This window comes from Camelus ferus, chromosome 25 (genome assembly GCF_009834535.1).
Source record: "Camelus ferus isolate YT-003-E chromosome 25, BCGSAC_Cfer_1.0, whole genome shotgun sequence".
Taxonomy (NCBI): Eukaryota; Metazoa; Chordata; class Mammalia; order Artiodactyla; family Camelidae; genus Camelus; species Camelus ferus.
Window position 1 is genome coordinate 18159085 of NC_045720.1, and position 18008 is coordinate 18177092.

At 42.7% G+C, this 18008-nt stretch overlaps 1 long non-coding RNA gene across 2 annotated transcripts; it reads right to left on the minus strand.

Annotated features, from left to right (window-relative positions):
- Positions 1-1742: 1742 nt before the first annotated feature.
- On the minus strand, positions 1743-16611 carry LOC116659816. 2 transcript variants are annotated; one of them, XR_004315180.1, is made up of 5 exons: positions 16256-16611; positions 15341-15441; positions 13180-13380; positions 10808-10880; positions 1743-5670 (listed from the first exon to the last, which is right to left on the minus strand). It is a non-coding gene; the product is annotated as an uncharacterized LOC116659816 (long non-coding RNA). The 2 variants fall into 2 exon arrangements; XR_004315179.1 differs by having other exon boundaries at positions 1743-10880.
- Positions 16612-18008: the final 1397 nt, after the last annotated feature.

An 18008-nucleotide genomic window follows, 5' to 3' on the forward strand; every position in this document is an offset into this window, starting at 1 on the left:
GAGGACATGTGTCTGAGCCGCTGATTAATTGTAGTTTTATCCTACAATACGGATGCAGGAAATGGTAGAGAGTGAAAGTTTTCTCCCGGAAGTAAATGATGAAACAGAATGTGAAAGAATTGTATAGAAGTGGATAAAAATAAAGATGTGTTTGTTTTTGAGAGGAACAGATGATTAATAAAATTAAATTATATGTGTAAACCACACCACAAAGAGTAAACCTACTCCCAGGGCATATGTGAGCTTCTTGGGGTCCATAGCCCCATGGACAGACCACGATGCCAGTGCGCTCAACCCTGGACAGCCAAGTGCCCCAGAGCACAGGACACAGCCACTGTGGGAGACAAAGCCAGGGGCTCATGGGTTTTCCCAGCACCACTACATCCCAGAGCAGAAGTCTGAAGAATTTAAGAATTCCACATTCAAATCTGGCCTTGCAAGTTATGATGAAGATGTCTTTACCAAGATCAGAAGATAAAACATTTGAAGTTTGTTAATATGATTTAAAACTAAAATGTTTAAACTAATGTTTTCTAGGCCTCCACTGTACTCTTCTCTGGGACCTCACAAACATTAGGAGTAGTCCCTAACCCTCTAAACTGGAGCCCATGGACCCCTGAGGGCCTGTCAGTATGTCATTTCCCATTACATGTCACATGGCCATTTTTGCATCATTTGAGTGTCAATGGAACAAGCATTGTCCTAGCACTTGCTATGTGCTAAAGATTCCGAAAGGTGGTACTCAATAATTACTGAAATAACTCTTTGGTTGAAAATGAACATCCCCAATATTTTAAATTTTGGAAAAACTCTGAGATGGTTTTGCAAAAGTTGATGTAACTTTAAGCAATTCTGTTTGTTTTTTATAGTCTCACTTCCAATTCTTTTTAAATAGGAATCTAAAATGTAAATGGGGTTATAGCTATTCTTTATAATTTTTTTCACCATATTTTCTTGTATTATTTTTTTAAATAATGGGTTTGCATTGCTCTGTAATAAAATAAAAAAGTAAAAAAAACACTCAAACAGTATACAAAACCATAAAAGTATTCTATGGCTTAATTCCCTGGGCCAAGAAAGGAGCAAAATGGATGGCAAGAAAGGGAGGATTCAAGAGATATTTGGGAAGAAAGTGAGACAAATATTGGAGATAACGTAGAAGGCAAGAGTTGAAGAGGAGAGAGAGGCGGAATCAGGAGCAGTTGATAAGAAGGTGGTGTCACTCACTAGATGGGAACACCATGAGTAGGGAAGCAGTTGAGAAGATAAAGATAATAATTAAATGCCCAAATGCTGCCTGCGGAGAACAGATGGGATGGGAGACAATGCTGTCACAGTATGACTCTTCTTCCAATTAATTAAAGCCAGGACTATCCTTATTTTAAAGTAATCGCCCCATTTGCTCATTTTTAGCGTGTCTATTTGGAACTAAAGCCCTTTCTTGCTTTTATTTTGCCTGACATTACATTTTGCTGTGAAGCGCTCCTCCTACACCACTCCAGGCAGGCTCGGAGGAGCTGACTCCTAGAACCCCTGATGGAAACACTACAGGGGATGGAAACGGGGTTCAAGTCTGGCTGGCTGCAGTGCCTCCTGTTAATGGGTAGAAATGTAATATTCATTAAAAAGAATTCAGACTTCAGTCGTTCTAATGATCATGAAACTTCTTTCATCAGTGCATAATAGAACAAAAAGATTGATTTTCATTAGGAATAACTTTCAACATTTTTTTTACTTCTTATATAAAAAATAAATCTCTTCACAGTCTTATAAGGTCCAAGATATTTCTGATCTGCTTGGAAACAGTAGGTAAGTTTTTACAGAGTTGTTCCACTCTTCACCACTGTAGTCAATTTGGAATACTCCATTATCTGGTGAAATGAGTCACCTAAAACTGCTTTCAATTAAGAAGGCCCTCACTTCTCCCCCTCTGATCGATACAATGTTATTTTTTTAAAGGGACATTTACTATGACTAGGACATTGCATAGGTTTTTTCCTGTAATGGGTTATGGGAGAAATAAGGAACAGGAGATCGTCATCAATAAAATTACTACACTGCCCCCAAATGGTCTCCCGAAGTTAGAAAATGATTAAGTGTCAACAAAAGGCTGACCAGCTTCATCAGAATAAGACCTTGCCCCTAGGCGTCTGCATTCTCAGGGTGTCAAAGCCTCGAGAATCCTCCGGAGGGCAGGACCACTTTACATTGTGCAGACTTCCCTTGTGCTGTTAAAATGGATTCCTGTTAAACCTGAAAGCCAGTCCATTTACAAGCTTAAAAGGGTGGAATAGGAGGGCCCATAGAAATCACACAATCTGAATTGGTCAATTAGAGCATCACACTCTCCTGGCCTGAGTGAGTGAGCCAAGGAGAGAGGCCTGTGACCCAAAGCAGTGAGACACGTGAAGACTGAAGCTGACGCTGCTGGGAGGGAGTCACGGATGCCAAGCTCTTCTGTTCACCAATGCTCTGAGCATAGTGAATGAGTAATGTTTTTGAGTGTTTACTAAAGCTCCATACACTGAATGCATGAATGAAAAAATTCAGCCCTAGAGAGATGGCATACTTTTCCCAAAGTCACAGAAAGGTGGGGAACCGATAGGACTCTTTTGAAGAGGGTTCTTTTAAAAAAGGAAAAACAAGCCTTCAAGTGGCTAAAGCATGGAAATCATCTGTTGATTTGTATGACTGAAGTCCAGTAGAGGAGGTTTCCAGGAAAAACTGGATACAGGAATTCAAAAGATACCATCAAGCACTGGCTTCTCTTATTGCTCAGCTGTGCCTTTCCAGATCATTGGGAATTAGCTTCAGCATCTGCAAGGTGATCTCTAGAGGCCTAAGCCAGCTTCTTCCTTATTGCCAAAAGTCCCAGAAGGGGAAAAAAAAAAGTATGTCTTTCCCAGAAGTCCTAGAACAAGCCTCATTGGATCTCACTGACACTGCTTGGGTCATGTGGCCAGTCTTCAGTTAATGACTGGCCAGGAGATCAGATGTTCTGATTGGCTCAGTATGTGTCACATGCTCACCCTGAGCCAGTGGGAATCAACTTCATCTGAAATACAAGAAGTGAGAGTGGGATCAGAGTGGTTCTTTAGGAGGGAATCATCATTCTCCTACCAGGAGATGCAGGAGGTAAAAACCACAGCTGCCCGCAAGAGCAGCCAAGCAGAATCTGGGTCACCAGGTCTGTGACTTCAAGAAAGGAGGGATTCCCACCACTTCTTCTTGCCTTGTGGTTAAAAAATCACTCAACAAGCTTTGAGAAAAAGAGAGCAAATCGACGAGCAGTGGAGAGAGTAGGGAGACTCAGTGCAAAAACTGCTGAACTTTCTAACCAGCTTGCTTATTCCTGAGGACCGTGAGTAGTGGGACAGGGAAGAAAAGAGCTCCCCTCCTTGCATTCACTGCTCAGTCTCAGTTTAACTGGGATCTCTTCCCCAACATTGCTGCTTAATCTGAAGCTGAGAGTTTGACATTCCATGGGTCTATCAGAGATAGAAAGAAGATGGTCCCCTTCTCCCAAGACAAAAATCTTCCAGTGTTCTGTGTTATGTGTTCCACATAAATTAACAGCTAAAAGCAGAGACTGAAAAAGTCAATTGAGAGCAAATGGGGGACCCAAATGAAATGTTGGGGAAGGGAGTAGAGCCAGAATGGGGCAATGGGATCCATCAGTAACAGACTGCCCAGTCTTCTCAATTTTGCTGAGGGTCAGCCAGCTGAGGCTCTGCCAGCTCTCATCATATTTATAACTAGGAGTTCCATATCCCATAGGACAGCTCCTGCAACCTCTGCATCTGATCCCACGTACAGATATGGGATCATCTGCTCACCTGTTTCTTAAGGCTTGTATTAGCCATACAGACAAGACTGAGCTCTCTCTTCCTTCTTGGTTTCAACATTCTTGGAGAAGGAACCAATTGCCCCAGCTTGCATGATTTTCCCAACATTCAACTCTAGCCTGAGAGTAAGGATATGGGGGAAAAATTGGCTGTTCTCATGGTGACAGTGCAAATCAAGGGAAGGGGGTCCAAAAATGCTGGAATGAGAGAAGAGCAGATAGTACAACAGGTGTCCAGGTCAGGGCAATTCCGTTGCCTCTGGCTCGGTGCTCCTATTGCTGCTACCTGCAGAAAACTAAATCTTAGGACAGGACAACCTCTGCAGGGGCACCACCAGGCTAATGCTTTCATGTCCATTCATTTATTTAATATAAAAGGAAGAATATGACTCATATTCTTCCTTTTTTACATTCCAAATAAGGAACTTATTCTATGATTTTTTAACTCGTTTTGCTAATTTTTGTATCAGTAAAAACTCACAAATGTTAGACACACATTCTTACTAAGCATGGATGTATACCTATATAGACATGTATGTTTGTAAGTATAAGGTTTTTAAGCTTCGTTTCCATGTTTAGTGTCGGAACATCTTTCTCACTTTCAGAGGACACTGTTCTCACTCGTCTGTAGCTCGCAGTCTCCGGTTTGCTTTTGCAACTTTTCTCACCCGGATACTTTTTTAGAAGACATAGTAAAGTTCTTAAAATTTAGATAATAAAATAAAATAGAAAAATAAGTATAAAACACAATTAACATAGAGAGGCCAAAATTAAACATGCATTCAGATGCATAAAGACACTGAGCTGCTTCATTTCCCAGACCTCTTACCTTATTGGATAGTAGCAGGGAAACTAAATCAACTTTGTCTATTAGATTTGGTCCAAAACTAAACAGTCTCCTTCCATGATCCGGATGTGTTCAGATGAAGTTCCTCCCCTTTGCAGACTTCCTTCCCCTCCCCTTACTTCTCTCCAAGATGGAGGGTCATGGTTGAGGGGATGGGGGAAGGAGGGCTCACATGGCCTCCTGGTGGCAGAGACTGGAGGTGTCATCTTCCCATACATGAATCCTTATGTTCTGTGGGTACCTTGATAGCTAGGAGAGTGTTTTCTGGCAGCCTGGGGATGAATCATCCTGCTGGCATCAAATGATAAAATCTGCAGTGGGTTCTCTTACTTGATCAGTATCTTATGATCACCCCTGCTGACCTGGCCCTTCCTTAGTAATTGCTGTCGTTGTGGGCACTGGAACTCCTTGTTGATCTCCAGCAGAAGGGTCTTCTCACCAGTCGTCAACTGTTAGAGTCCCTTCACACCCCTGTGACATCCCTCCTGGTTAGCTCACCAACAAGCATCGCCAGCTACATCCCACATCTCTGCAGAATGTATGAGAACGTCTTAACACCTTCCACACTGCAGAGATGGAGTCCTTTCTCTGCATAAACACCCCACACCAAGGATTTTATTCTGAGGTGGCTGCCACAGGTTGGCATAGGAGGAGCCACTGTGAAAGTCAGTCTCAGACCCTGTAATGAAAAAGTAAGTCAAAAGTACCTTTACTTTCGGATTTTCCCTCAACTCACCGAATGTATTGCTATCTGTCAGATTTTTAACGCAGCATGGGACAGTCAGCACAAGTGTGTCTCAACTGTTATTTTGACTTACTTGTATTGTCTTCTCTTTTTGATAATGAACCAGGAGGTAAAAGAATTAAGGTTTCCATATTTCCCATTTTTCGAATCAGAACCTCCTCTACACGACCTCCTTCTCCTTTCACGGGGTAGAATTTTCAGTATCACTTTCTCGGAGTCCGTAATGTCAGGTGGCTACCAGGGAACAAGACATGTGAGAATGGGGAATAAAAAATACACGATTTAATATGTCCAAGATATTATCCCATTTGCACTTGTGTGTTTGCGTCAAAGAAGGGTCAGTGCTGTCGAAGTTGCCTTTTTCTTTTCATTTGAAGCTGTTGCCTAGTTTGGAAGGAGCTGCCCTGATTTATATGCTGTCTGTTCTGTAAAGAGACACATGTGGAAATCCTGGATGAAAGAGACCACACCACATTTCTGATTTATTCCTGTGGGGTTTTCATGTCCTTTTATAAACAGAGGCCAAAGGAAAATCCATTGACTGACCCTCCCTTATTCCAGCTCTGCCCGGATCATAACTTTTCTGATAAAAGAGATTTAGCAACTGCTAACAGATAAATGAGACATTCTTCCTACTGTAATTAAATGAACTGAGAAAAGGAAGCATTTGGGAAAGGAGGTGAGCAGCCATCCAAAGCATTTCTGCTAATAATAAATACTTATGGGTTTGTCTATTCATGGGAAACTCTAGCCCCTGATTGTCATCTGGCTTGGGTTGGTCTCAAAATACTTCCCACGAGCCCACATTGTGGGGCGTGAGGTGATTAAGCACTATGTCGTGAGCAGCCGTTGCCTGGAGACCACTCACGGTGCTATGCAGGAAAGGTCTCGCACTGTGAAAATTGAGGGGACCCGTTTTAAGTGAGGACTTCAGTCAGGAAAAGGTGACTTCTGCCAAAGGAGCTTTAAGCTCCCTCTAACACCACCCCTGTGAACCAAAACCATAGGTTAAGTCCAGGAAGAGATCACAGGCATCAAAGAGACTCAGTCCTGAAGTTAGAGAGCAAAGGACAGCATCACTTTGCCACCCTTGGGGTCTAACCAGACTCTCAAGGTCACGTGCCTGCTGCCTCACCTCCTTCCAGTTTCCTAGCTCTGACCTCAGGTTCATGGCCACACCTGTGTGCCTCTCTGCACAGAGACTTCTCCTCTCCTGTGGCATTCTGCTGCCATTCTGCTAACTCCAAATTCACATCTGCCCCTAAGCCTGGCTATCTAGGTCCAGTGGTTGGGTCTCAATATCTACCTACCTGATCCTGCTTGGGTCTCCTTGTGAGAGACCCCACTGTTCCCCAGGCTACGTCCCTGCTTTCATAGTTCCTATATCTAGGACACACCTGAAGGGTTTCAAGCACCTGGGGAGAAGTGTGAAGGTAGATGGGAGCCAAGGCCAAGAAAGAGGTTGGTCCTATTCTCAGCAACACAATGCCCTGCCACAGTATTCACGCCACCTTGTGATGGTGTTGATGGTTGCTCTGGTATTCTGGGCCGTTTCAGTATTCTGTACCAAGCACTTCAGTCTTGGCTTGGTGGTATAAATAAGAAGTGTAACTTTCAACTAACAGTGCATCCATCCGGTCAGTGAAACGTCTGCAGATTCAAACTGCGTAGGGGTATGTTAGTCATGCTGTTGGATATTCAGTCTTCCATAAATGTAGCTCTCGTATAAGTGAATTGCATATCTTATTTTCTTGTGCTGCATTACAATTATGAGAAGCAGGGACTCAGAAGTTCCACAGTGGGGTGAGACTTCTGCCTTCATGACTGGACCAGTGAATTTGGTAGAGAGCAGCAAACCCTTCTGCAGACTCCTCATTCAGCCCTGTGTCTGACCCTTCCTCTTCTGACTGGTAATATCCAGGTGTTCTTTCTGGTCCACCCACAGGCTCTGTCGCCCACTTGGGTCTCCTCTTACTTGGCTCTCTCACGTGATTCCGAGCTCTGCCCTGCGGGATGACTGGCAGGGATGCACAAGTAAAATGCCATTTGCTGATACTGCCTTCCAGATCTTACACAAGGCTGGTGGTTGAACACACACCCAGGCCTCTGCCAAGCGTCTTCATGCTCCAGCGCAGCCCACAGCCCGGGCAGCCCAGATCTTGGCTTATAACTTAGAAAGAATGGTGCTGGTTATTACAACCTAAAGGAAGGTCATTGTCCAAGGGGCTTTTTAATATTATGATATTATTTTAAAATGGAAATAATGTTCTCTCCATCTTTATAATAGAAAATACCTAGGATATATTTATGAACTGCTAAAAGGCTTCTTCTGAGATCTTTGTCTTAAACATATTCACATTTATCGGACTCATTTGCAGGGTAAAGATAAAGAGGCAACAACTTGGTCTGTGAATTTCTGTGGTGTGCCACTTATCAGTTCTAAGGAAGTTATGAGAAACCTTATCTGGCTAGGTTTGCACACATCTTGCCACTGACAGCACCTACGTGCGTGCATCCTCATATGTACGTGCGTGCGCCTGTGCACACGTACATCCTAACCCACTGAATCTATGCAGATGGGTGATGGGTGGTTAGATGGTTTGTGCTTTTGCAGTTTGGACTTTCATCACTGAAAAATCAACCTAGATTCCCAGGGAGAACTGCTAGATTTAATCAGGAAAACGATCTGATTTAATTGACCAGAAACCATCAATTTCTGCTGCTCTATCTATTGATTAATAACAACACACACACAAAATAAAACCACTAGCTATCTCTCTGAGCAAAAAAACAGGCTTACTGAGTAAAGCATGGTAAACAGCAGCGCCAAAGAAGTCTTCTCATTCTTGACAGGCCCAGAGACCCTCAATTGTCACTCAAAATATAGGGAGGGAACAAAAAGACCAGCATAAAGAAAGAAATAGGAACGGGGAGTTCATTCAAAATATTTTCGTTCCCAAAATATACTCGGAACTAAAAGAACAAAAATCAAGTGATGAGAGGCAGAGTTACCTGGGGAAAACAAAACCTGCTGTGAACCCCCTGGGGGTTTGATAGAGAAGAAGGAATGTTTTCTTTTAGAAAATTTGCTGCTTGAGCTTTTGGTGGCTGGGAAACGTACACGATGAAACAAAGACATAACAGAGTTGACGAGGGATTTAAGTCTAATCAGATTCAGGGAAGCCAAATTGTCTCTGGAGTGGAGAAATGGAAGGAAGAAGTTTTATAGAGCACATTGGGAAAACATTATTTACTTCTTTCTGGAACACTGATGAGCTACCAGGTAATGAAATTTTTATTGCTGTGTTTACTACAAACTGACTTTGCTTCCTGCATCTATATTTTGGCTTGTTTGAGCCCCACGCTGTCCTGTTTTTGTTTAGCCTCCCGGTCTTTACAGCCCCTCCCATGCCATCGTCCCCTCCATTACTTCTCTTTCTGGTCAGCACTAACATGACTCGCTTGCCCTTTCCTATGTTCATTAGGTTGTTTAAGATGAACCCCTGCTATCTTTGTCTGGTTTTCTAGATGGTTCCCAGTCTCCTTTTCCCTTCTTTGGATGCCTTGCTGTCAGCATCTGAGCTTAGTGTCAGGTGGAACTACAACTCATTTTCCATCTTGACCACCATCTCCTGGCTCCGGAACAGCATCTCCATCCTCTGTTTTGACCACTCAACCTACTGACACTTTTAAGTCAACATACCTGAAACTAAATTTATTATCTTCCTCCCAAACCAGCTCTTCCTCCTCGTTTCCCTGCTTCCCTTAATGGGATCTACAGCCCAAAGCTCTTCTTCTTCCTCTTCTTTAACTCTCACGTTCAAACAGTTACTTCTGCAGTGATTCCATGTCCATTCCCGCCTTCTCATCCCTTCTGCCCCCACACTGGTTCACAGCCTCATTAGTCTGGTCTACTGGGAAAACGACTCCATTGATCTTTCTGCCTTCACCCACTCCAGTCCATCCCACACACACAGCTACCAGGTTAATCATCCTGAAATACAGTCCCAATTTCCTTGTCCACCCCTAGTTATAAAACTTTAAAGTCCCTCACTGTCTTTGGAATTCAGCACCAACACTTCATCCTGCCACTCAAATAACTTTACAATAGAACTTCAACCCACCTATTGAGATTTATCAGCCACTACTGTCTGTCATCCGACTAAACCAATGTGATAGGGAAGAAATCAAGAAAGGTCCAGAACTGGGCTTTTGCCTAGAAGTTCAGACATACATATTATTCATGGGTAGGGGTGTGGAAATGTCAAGCAGTGGCCCAAAGGCAAAGAGAGTTGTCCAGACAAGACCTGCCAATTGCATAGTTCTTTGCACAGCTCATTACTCTGGAAACAATAGACGCTCCATGAATTCTTGCTAAGCAACTTGCTTTTAGTGCATTTTAAGCTGGGATTTTACATTTGGACAAATCTCAGTCAAACAGCAGATGTTTTCTTATGCTTTTATAAATCATTGTGGCTTATTATTCTCAGCTTTCTGTTAATCTGCGCTCTGTTACAAATGCATTCCCTAGGCTAGGACTCAACTATATTTCTGATGGGAAGGAAGGAACGACTTTTACTGCAGCCAGATTAATAACAGCGGTCCTTTTCTCTTTCATCTCTCAACTAACAGTTCGTGCATAAGTCAATGAAAAGTCTTCAGAGTCAGTCTGTTTACGGAGCAGTTAGAGACTGTTGGATATTCAGACTCCCATAAATGTGATTCCAATACAAAAACAAAACTAACAATAATAATAATTTCCCAGGGTTGTAAGTGTTCTGTACTCTGAAATATTCTTTCACAGGCTTAACAGACTTTTCTTCCAACAACTATTTTTTAAGTTACGCTCCATAGGGAAGGTACAGAGAGGGATTGGCAAGCTTTTTCTATAAAGGGCTAAATAGTAAATGTTTTAGGCTTGTGGGCCATAGCATCTCTGCCTCAACCACACAACTCTACCTTTGTAGCACGAAAGCAGCCATGGACACCATGTAAAGATATGGGTGTGTCTGTGTTCCCCGAGAATGTTATTTATGGACACTGAAATTTGAATTTCATCTGATTTCTATAGGTCACAAAATCTCATTCTTCTTCTGACTTTGTATTCAACCACTGAAGGATATAAAAAAATATCCCTAGCTCACAGGCCATATGAGAAGAAGAGGGGGGCTGGATTTGGCCCCTGAGCCATAGTTGGCCAACTCCTGGTTATAGGGCCTTCCTCACTCTACAGATGAGATTCTGTAGCTCGAAAGTTGAAATGATTTGTGTCTGAAATCACACAAGATGTCCCAGTATTATCAGTGATAGGCTAGGCCATGTCATCCGGCCGGAAGCCCAGGGCCCCAACCCTACAGCAGTGCCTCCTTACTCCTGTAAGCGTCTCGGAGTAGCCAGCCATTCTTCCAAGCAATGCACGCTGCACCCAACATGGAGAAGAGTGTCTGAAACAAGACCAGAGAATCACAAAATTGCATCTTCCTTAGAGGGTTCATGAGTGGTCTGCAACATCCTCCCCAAAACTAAATGCAAAATTATATGTACCCTTTTTTTTTTTCCACTGACAAAGATTCCCTCCTTGACCAGCTTTTAGTCCAGCTTCTCCAAACTGTCTTTTCAAGCAGACATCATTCTTGACCTGCAGCCCTTGGCCTGCTATGCCCAGTTTTAGGAAAAAAAACAAAAGGAAAATTGTTCTTGAGCTGTTTCTGGGACCTACCCAGTTTCCTCACCAAGACGGTGCTCCATAGGGAGGGTAATCTCACAGATCCAAAGGGACTAGCAGTGGTAAAGGCACAAACAGCACTGAGCCCTTTGGCCAGAAGCCCTTCCCCTTGTAACTACCACAACGATGATGCGAAGTGAGCAGGGATGGGGGCAGGAGCAGAAGTGACTGGTTAGCATCGTGTTGGATGACAGTGATGGTGGCCGGGCAGGAGACTGGGAGAAGTAGGATTCCAGAAACACCCTGCACCTGAAGGGTCCCCCTCGACAGTGTTAGTTTTCTTGTTCACGCTCAGACGCGACACTGTCATGTGATAACATAGCTGGTAACACGGAGGATGCACTGATACTCTACTGGAGGGCTTAACAGAAGCAGGGCTATCTCAAGACACTGCTCAGTTGTATGGAGGAGGCATGGGCTGGCTGCACAGGTGTGGATATGCTGCCCAGCTATGTGAATCCAAAGGATTCATTTCTTGAAACACGTGTTGTTTGGTCCCCAGATTACTACCCTCTACCAGCTTGCAATTATTGTAAAAGTCATACGTAGTCAGACCGCCGAGAAGAGTGTCTAGATTATCCAGGTCTCCAAATCCATCTCCATTTATTTCTGTCTCATTTTAGAGTCTTTTTCTTGACTCAAGCTAGGAATGGTGGAGCTGCTGCACTGACTCGTTTTGTTATCCATCCCTTCCACTTTTGGTGTTTTCCATAAACAGGGAGCGTCGCTAGACCGTGCTGTCAGTGTTTTGTGTTTTAAGTATTCCACCCACCTATTCATGGCAGGTTTATGCCAAGTAGCAGGGGTATAAACTCTTAAAGGTCAGGAAATGAGTTTTAGCCAATAAAGATCTTAATGATATCCAGTGGCCTATAACAGGACAATGCACTGTTACTCCATAGAGTCTGATAATGCTATTTTAATAAGGAAAAATGCTTGGACATGTTTAGAGCCTGTATAAGTGGATGTGGGCGTCTGGGAGTGAGGATGTCTAGGGGTGGGGAGGATTGGAAATGGTGTGAGCCTTCTCTGGGGTGTCTGTAAGGAGTCCTCTGATTAACCTCTTGCTTGCTGTAATCTGTATCTCTCTGGACCTGACTGCCCTAACACACTGGGAAAACTGAGGCAGTTGCTAGAATCTCCTGGCTTAGACCTGACAAGAGATTGTTTTTCCACATGTTGACCTTTAGTCTTTAGTCTGGAATGACAGGCTTTAGATCCAAATCTAAAGGAGGCAGATGAAGGTTTCTGTGACCAATCAGATTTGGTCTCCATGGTCTCCCTCCAATCAGATTTGGTTCCAAAGCCTGTTCTCCTCCAGACCCACCCCTCACCCTCAGTTGCAGAAGGAGCTGGATGGATTTCCCCTCCGTCCATTGCATGCATTTCCCTCCTCACTTAAAAATTTAGCCACCTTCTCCTTGTAGGTAATTTACATTTGAACTTTCTTATCTATAACTTAGATTATATTAGGCCCTAAGGACAGGCACCAGTTTTTTTTTTTTTTTTCTTTTCGGGTAGATGCTAGTACTATAAATATTCATTAAGTAAGAATAAAAACAAGCTTTCAGTTGCATTGTGCTTATATTCCCTAGTCTGTTTGATAAGTTTCCAGTGATGCTTACAGGATAAAGGAAAATCTGATATTGCACCTGTCTGAAGGAAAATGTAAGCTGCAGCTAGGAAGTCAACTTGAGAGGGCATTAGAAAGTATATCTATATGGATTCGATCACAGGGTAACTGAGCTACATTTTAATACCCACAAATATATGCAGAATTCCTTTACCCTCCTTCCTAGTACCTTGGTACCACAGCCCTACTATATGTCCTTACTGAGGGACATGTATTCATACATCCTCTCTACATTCACTCATATTAGTGTCATTTAAATTTTTTCCATTATTTCAGCACTTCATGTGGGATGCTCAAATATCTCCAACAAGTTCTGTTGACCTGACACTACCACGGTGATCACATTAGGGTAAGAATGCACAGAATATAGAAAAGAAATACTTACTAATTGGAGAATTAGCAAACAAGAAATGCAGATTTTAAGTGACATGTGGAACCTAAATCAAAATGACGTCCTTCCTGAAAAGAGCAGCAGAGGGGACCCCGCCAGCCTTGTGATGCCTGCTGCTGGCATTAGAAGTCATGCTGTGCAGCCCGGCAATTGCTGCTGTCTTTGGGGGAGCCAATTTGGGATTTGCTTCAGTAGCTGTAATTTAAGAGTCAGGGCATTAGAATTTGACGCTGAGCACTCCACACGCATATAACCAAGGAGATTTCTATCCACATTGCAGAACCTTTGGGCTCGCCACAGCTTGTCTATTCTCTGTCATCTTTGTGCAATTAGAGAGAAGACCGAGTAGGAAAAAATGATCACCATCCAGCGCTATCTGAAAATTATCAGCTCTGAGCCCCCATGTTAGCTGTCTAAGCTCTGCTCTCTGGAGAGGGGCTGGGAACAGGGCATTCCAAGCACTGATTGAAGCTCATTACTGCCAAAGTGCTTCTGTAGTTCAGTTTTATCCACCCCATTTCACAGATGGCCAAATTAAGGTCCAGTGAGGTTAAAGAGCTGGCACAGTCTCCTGGAGACTGAATTTCAAGGACCTTGAGCTGGAGATCAAGGTCTGCCCTTTTCACACCAGAAGCTCTTTTCTCTCCCTCATCAAAACATTTTGAGAGAATCCGAGTTAAGTAAAAAAATGTGGTATGCGTCTCAGGGCTCTGAATAAAACGCTCTTCAGAATCCACATGAGATTTGGTAGTGAACACTTTTTGTCAAACTATTGAAAATAGACTCTCATGACTGGCCAGCTCTGGATAAAATTCTATTTTCTTCTTTTCTGCAGTCCTTTACCATTTTCCTGGCATACCTGAAATCTAATATTGTTCTGTAGCTCTGACAACTTGAATCCTTCCCCTCTATTATTCTAGTCTCACCATGATGAACGGGCGCTGGGACATTTCCTACCAGTAACACCTAGAAACTTGTGGAGTGTTGTCCAGTACAACAAGGCAGGGATCTTGGTGTCGCCCTGTCTGTTTGTACATTGATGATGGCGAATTGAATTCTATTAAGAAATTCACATCATTTGCTCTCATCAGTTACTTCACCAACACAATGAGGTTCCAACCGCATAGGGTTGTTTGAAGGTTAAATATGATTGTATGTGCAAAGGATTTAGCAGCACGTCTGTATACATTAAGCATCTGTCAAATGCTACCTGCTGTTTTTTTTTTAATGAATCTTCAGTGCAATATGGTAGAAAGAGCATAAGGTTAGAGTTAATTCAGAGATTGATGTTGCAGTTGTGGATGTACCATTGAGTGCTCATTCGTGTGACTCTAAAAGACCTCCTTCCTCTCTCTAACACAGGTACCAATACTTGTTCGGCCTTCTCAAATTTACAGAAAGGATCAAATATGCTAATTTTTTTCAAGTACATTTTAAAACACTAAAAGTCCATGCACGCAAGTGTGAGTAATTCTTTTAGTCATTCTTGCTGTTAAGTCACTGCTGTGTGATAACAATGAGTTCATTGCCTCCACATGGGAGGGCATGAGTCATGGTAGAAGAATGTAGCAGGCTTTGGCTCCGGATGGAATGGAGTTCAATCCCACTTCTACTACTGATTTGCATCGAGACCTTGGGAAAGTCAGGAACCTCTTAGAGCCTTGATATCTACATCTGTTCAGTGGGCTTTAATTAGGCTTAGACATTCTAGAATGTGAATCTGGGCAACATACTCTGTTTTCTGTCTGCATCCTCTATTTACCTAAGACACAGAGAAAACTTGATTCTAGTCTATAATTGGGGTTTAAATATACACAGATATGATTCTCTGAGGACAGGTATGGATGGACGTCAGATAATAAAAAAAGAATATCAAACCCCTAAGAGGCAAAAATCTTAGTAAGTGAGGAAGAACCACTACAATTGACCACTAAAAAAAGACTTTAACACACCTTTAATTATCCTGAAATGAAATCTACATTTCATAACCTATCTACAGATATAATGCTTTTTAAAATCCATAAAATGGCTTAACTAGAATATCAAGAAGAAATAAAAAGGAAAGTAATTTTTAATAAAATCATCTGCACTTCATAAAGTAACAGCTGGGAGGTGATAACACTGGATAGTAAATGAAATAAGCAGAAGCTTGTACCTTTATATAGAATCATGCTGCTGCAATCCAGCTGACCCACAAGTCTGTAGTATCGGCGACTCGCACATCACAAGTGGTGTTGCCATTGGTGATGTACTTTTCTGAAATAAACAAATCTTGCTAGTGTTCTGAATAAAACGAAATATGATGTTCTCTCAACTTACACAGTTGAATTATAATGCATGCTGAATTCTTAGAAAACTTGGTGTGTATTAAAAGTATGCAGAAAAATGTATCATGCTGACAAAAAATAGGCTTGTTGCTAGGCTTAGATAATGATAAATAGGCTTTCTTTATCTAATAAATGTCTAGGTGGACAGTCAAAAGTTAGATGGGTTTGGGATAGTTTGGGGCAGGACTATAATAACACACATGATGAAATTTCTAGTATTTCTGCCCCAGTTCACTAAGAGCTCCCCTAATGATTATAATAACCAACACAGTCCCATAAATTTCAAAAACACTCTTGAGGGGGTGGTACCAGACCCACTGAGAACTGTTGTTCCACCGAGTCAGTACAGTAGTAACAAAATCGTAAAACCACAGTAACCAAGTAACCTCATAATCTGTCCCTCCCTCTAGACTCTTGTGTCATCCTTAAAATCGAGACCACTCTCCCTCTTTCTTGTCTCTACCTTTAAATTACCTTTTTAGATTGGACTCTGACCACATTGAGATCAACTTTAGCAAGAATACCACGCCTTTTCCCTGAATCATTCATCCACCGTGATCAGTGGGTATCAGGACCTAATTCAGCAGTAATTTTAGTTCCATTTCCCACTGGAGAAAACTGAGCAAATGAGTGCAGGTGATTCACCCAAGGTCATGCCACGACCTGTCTGCAGGAGTTGACTAGTGTCTGTGTCTTTCAGGTCAGACCACTGAACCCCCTTTCCTCCCCCTTACCCCACAGACCTGGGACTTCATCAGCCTTTTAAGGAGGAGCGGGTGGAATGACAGGTGAGATCCCAATCGCTCTGTTTGGCTCTTTGTCCACTTGTCTGGTGAGAAATCAGTAGTGGAGAAGGAGACTCCCAAAATGGGTTCCCATTCCTCCAGGCTCTCTCCCTCCTTCATCTGCATGATGAATTGCAGCCTGGCTCTGAGACAGCTGCCAGCCACCACCGAGGCTGCCGCTCCATTCAGTACACATCCATCGCTGAACCTGCTTCAGAGCTGGAGCAGGTGATGAACCCGCCCAGACGTGAGAAAGCAGGGTCAGGCCACCGACTCACTCAGCCAGGGGACAAGCCGTGCACCGTGCTTCCTCCTTTGCAGAGATGTGGCAGGGAGTGTAATAAAAAGTAATGATGTGGAAGAAAGCATGCTGTTGCCTTCCAAGGGTCAAGTCAGTACAATTTGTGCAAGGTCCTGACATTTTCTATCTTTTTCAGTACAGAAACACTGATCTAAAAAAATACAGTGCCAAAGGGGGAAAAAAAAAGACACAAACCAGGGTCACTTCAAACACTTTAAAACAGATCCCATAGGAAGCATCCCAATTCATCATGAAGACTGCTTTACAGAGCAGGGAAGGGAGCCTACGGGGCCTGCCACAGAGCGCCACCTCTGCGAGCGACCTGGACTCGCTCTCCTCAATCACCGTGGGCCATTCTCATGAGCGGCTATATGTCAGGAAGCCATTTTCTAGGGGGACGGGGGGCTCTTGCTTATTCTGATAAAGAGACCTATCATTTCATGAAGTGATTCAAAGGATTTACTCCGTGTTTCCAGAAGGAGAAGGGCACAGTGCCCACTTGGGAACACACCTTAAAACGTGGGTAAAGAGGTGGCCATTTGTAAAAACACTTTCAAAGTTTCTAGATGACTGATGTATTCCTGAGGGCTCTAAAATGATAAATGGACCTTTACAGCCCCTCCAAATAGCAATGATTGTAGCTGGGACCTCCTTGGATAGAAAGGGGGTCTTGTAAAGGCTTAACTGCAGAGTTTATTGAGATATTATTATCACCCAGATGGTAATGTAGCTTCTGAGAGCCAACAGAACATGCTATTTGCAACCTCAGGAAAGTTAAATAATCTCTTCATTTGTTTCCATCACTAGATACATAGCTACCTTGCAGGGTTTGGGGAAGGATTTCATAAGTTACAAGTGTCTGACATGTGGACAGCATTATGCAGTGACCACTAACAGGCCTAAGACACTGTTAAAAGGAGATGTAATGTGGACAGAATAGGAATACAGCTTTATGCATTTTCATTTGAGTGCAGAGAAACCCTATCCACACCAAAAACTCCCTAGCTGGAATTGTTGTTATCACTGATACCGTTAATACCTTGCATTTGCTTAGTGACTTCTAGTTGACAAAGCCCTCGCCTTCATCTTATTTAACCCACCCTAAAATTCTGTGAAGCTATCTAATCGATACTAATAGGTAAAAATCTCCAGTCTTTTAAATCAAGACATATGTTTCTAAAAGCCCCCTTTTAAACTTTTCAGTAAGGTCAACATCAGTGGAAATTTAATGACAGCCCATTGTGATCAAGATTTATTTCTTGTTTTGCTACGCTCATGGTCACCCCGTAAAAGACATGGAACCGAGATTGTTTTTTTAATCCAGTAGGGAATGTTGCAAGGGTAATGACCTTAGAATAACACAGTCTTATTTTTAGCAATGAACATTGTGTTTTTAGGTGACGATTTAGT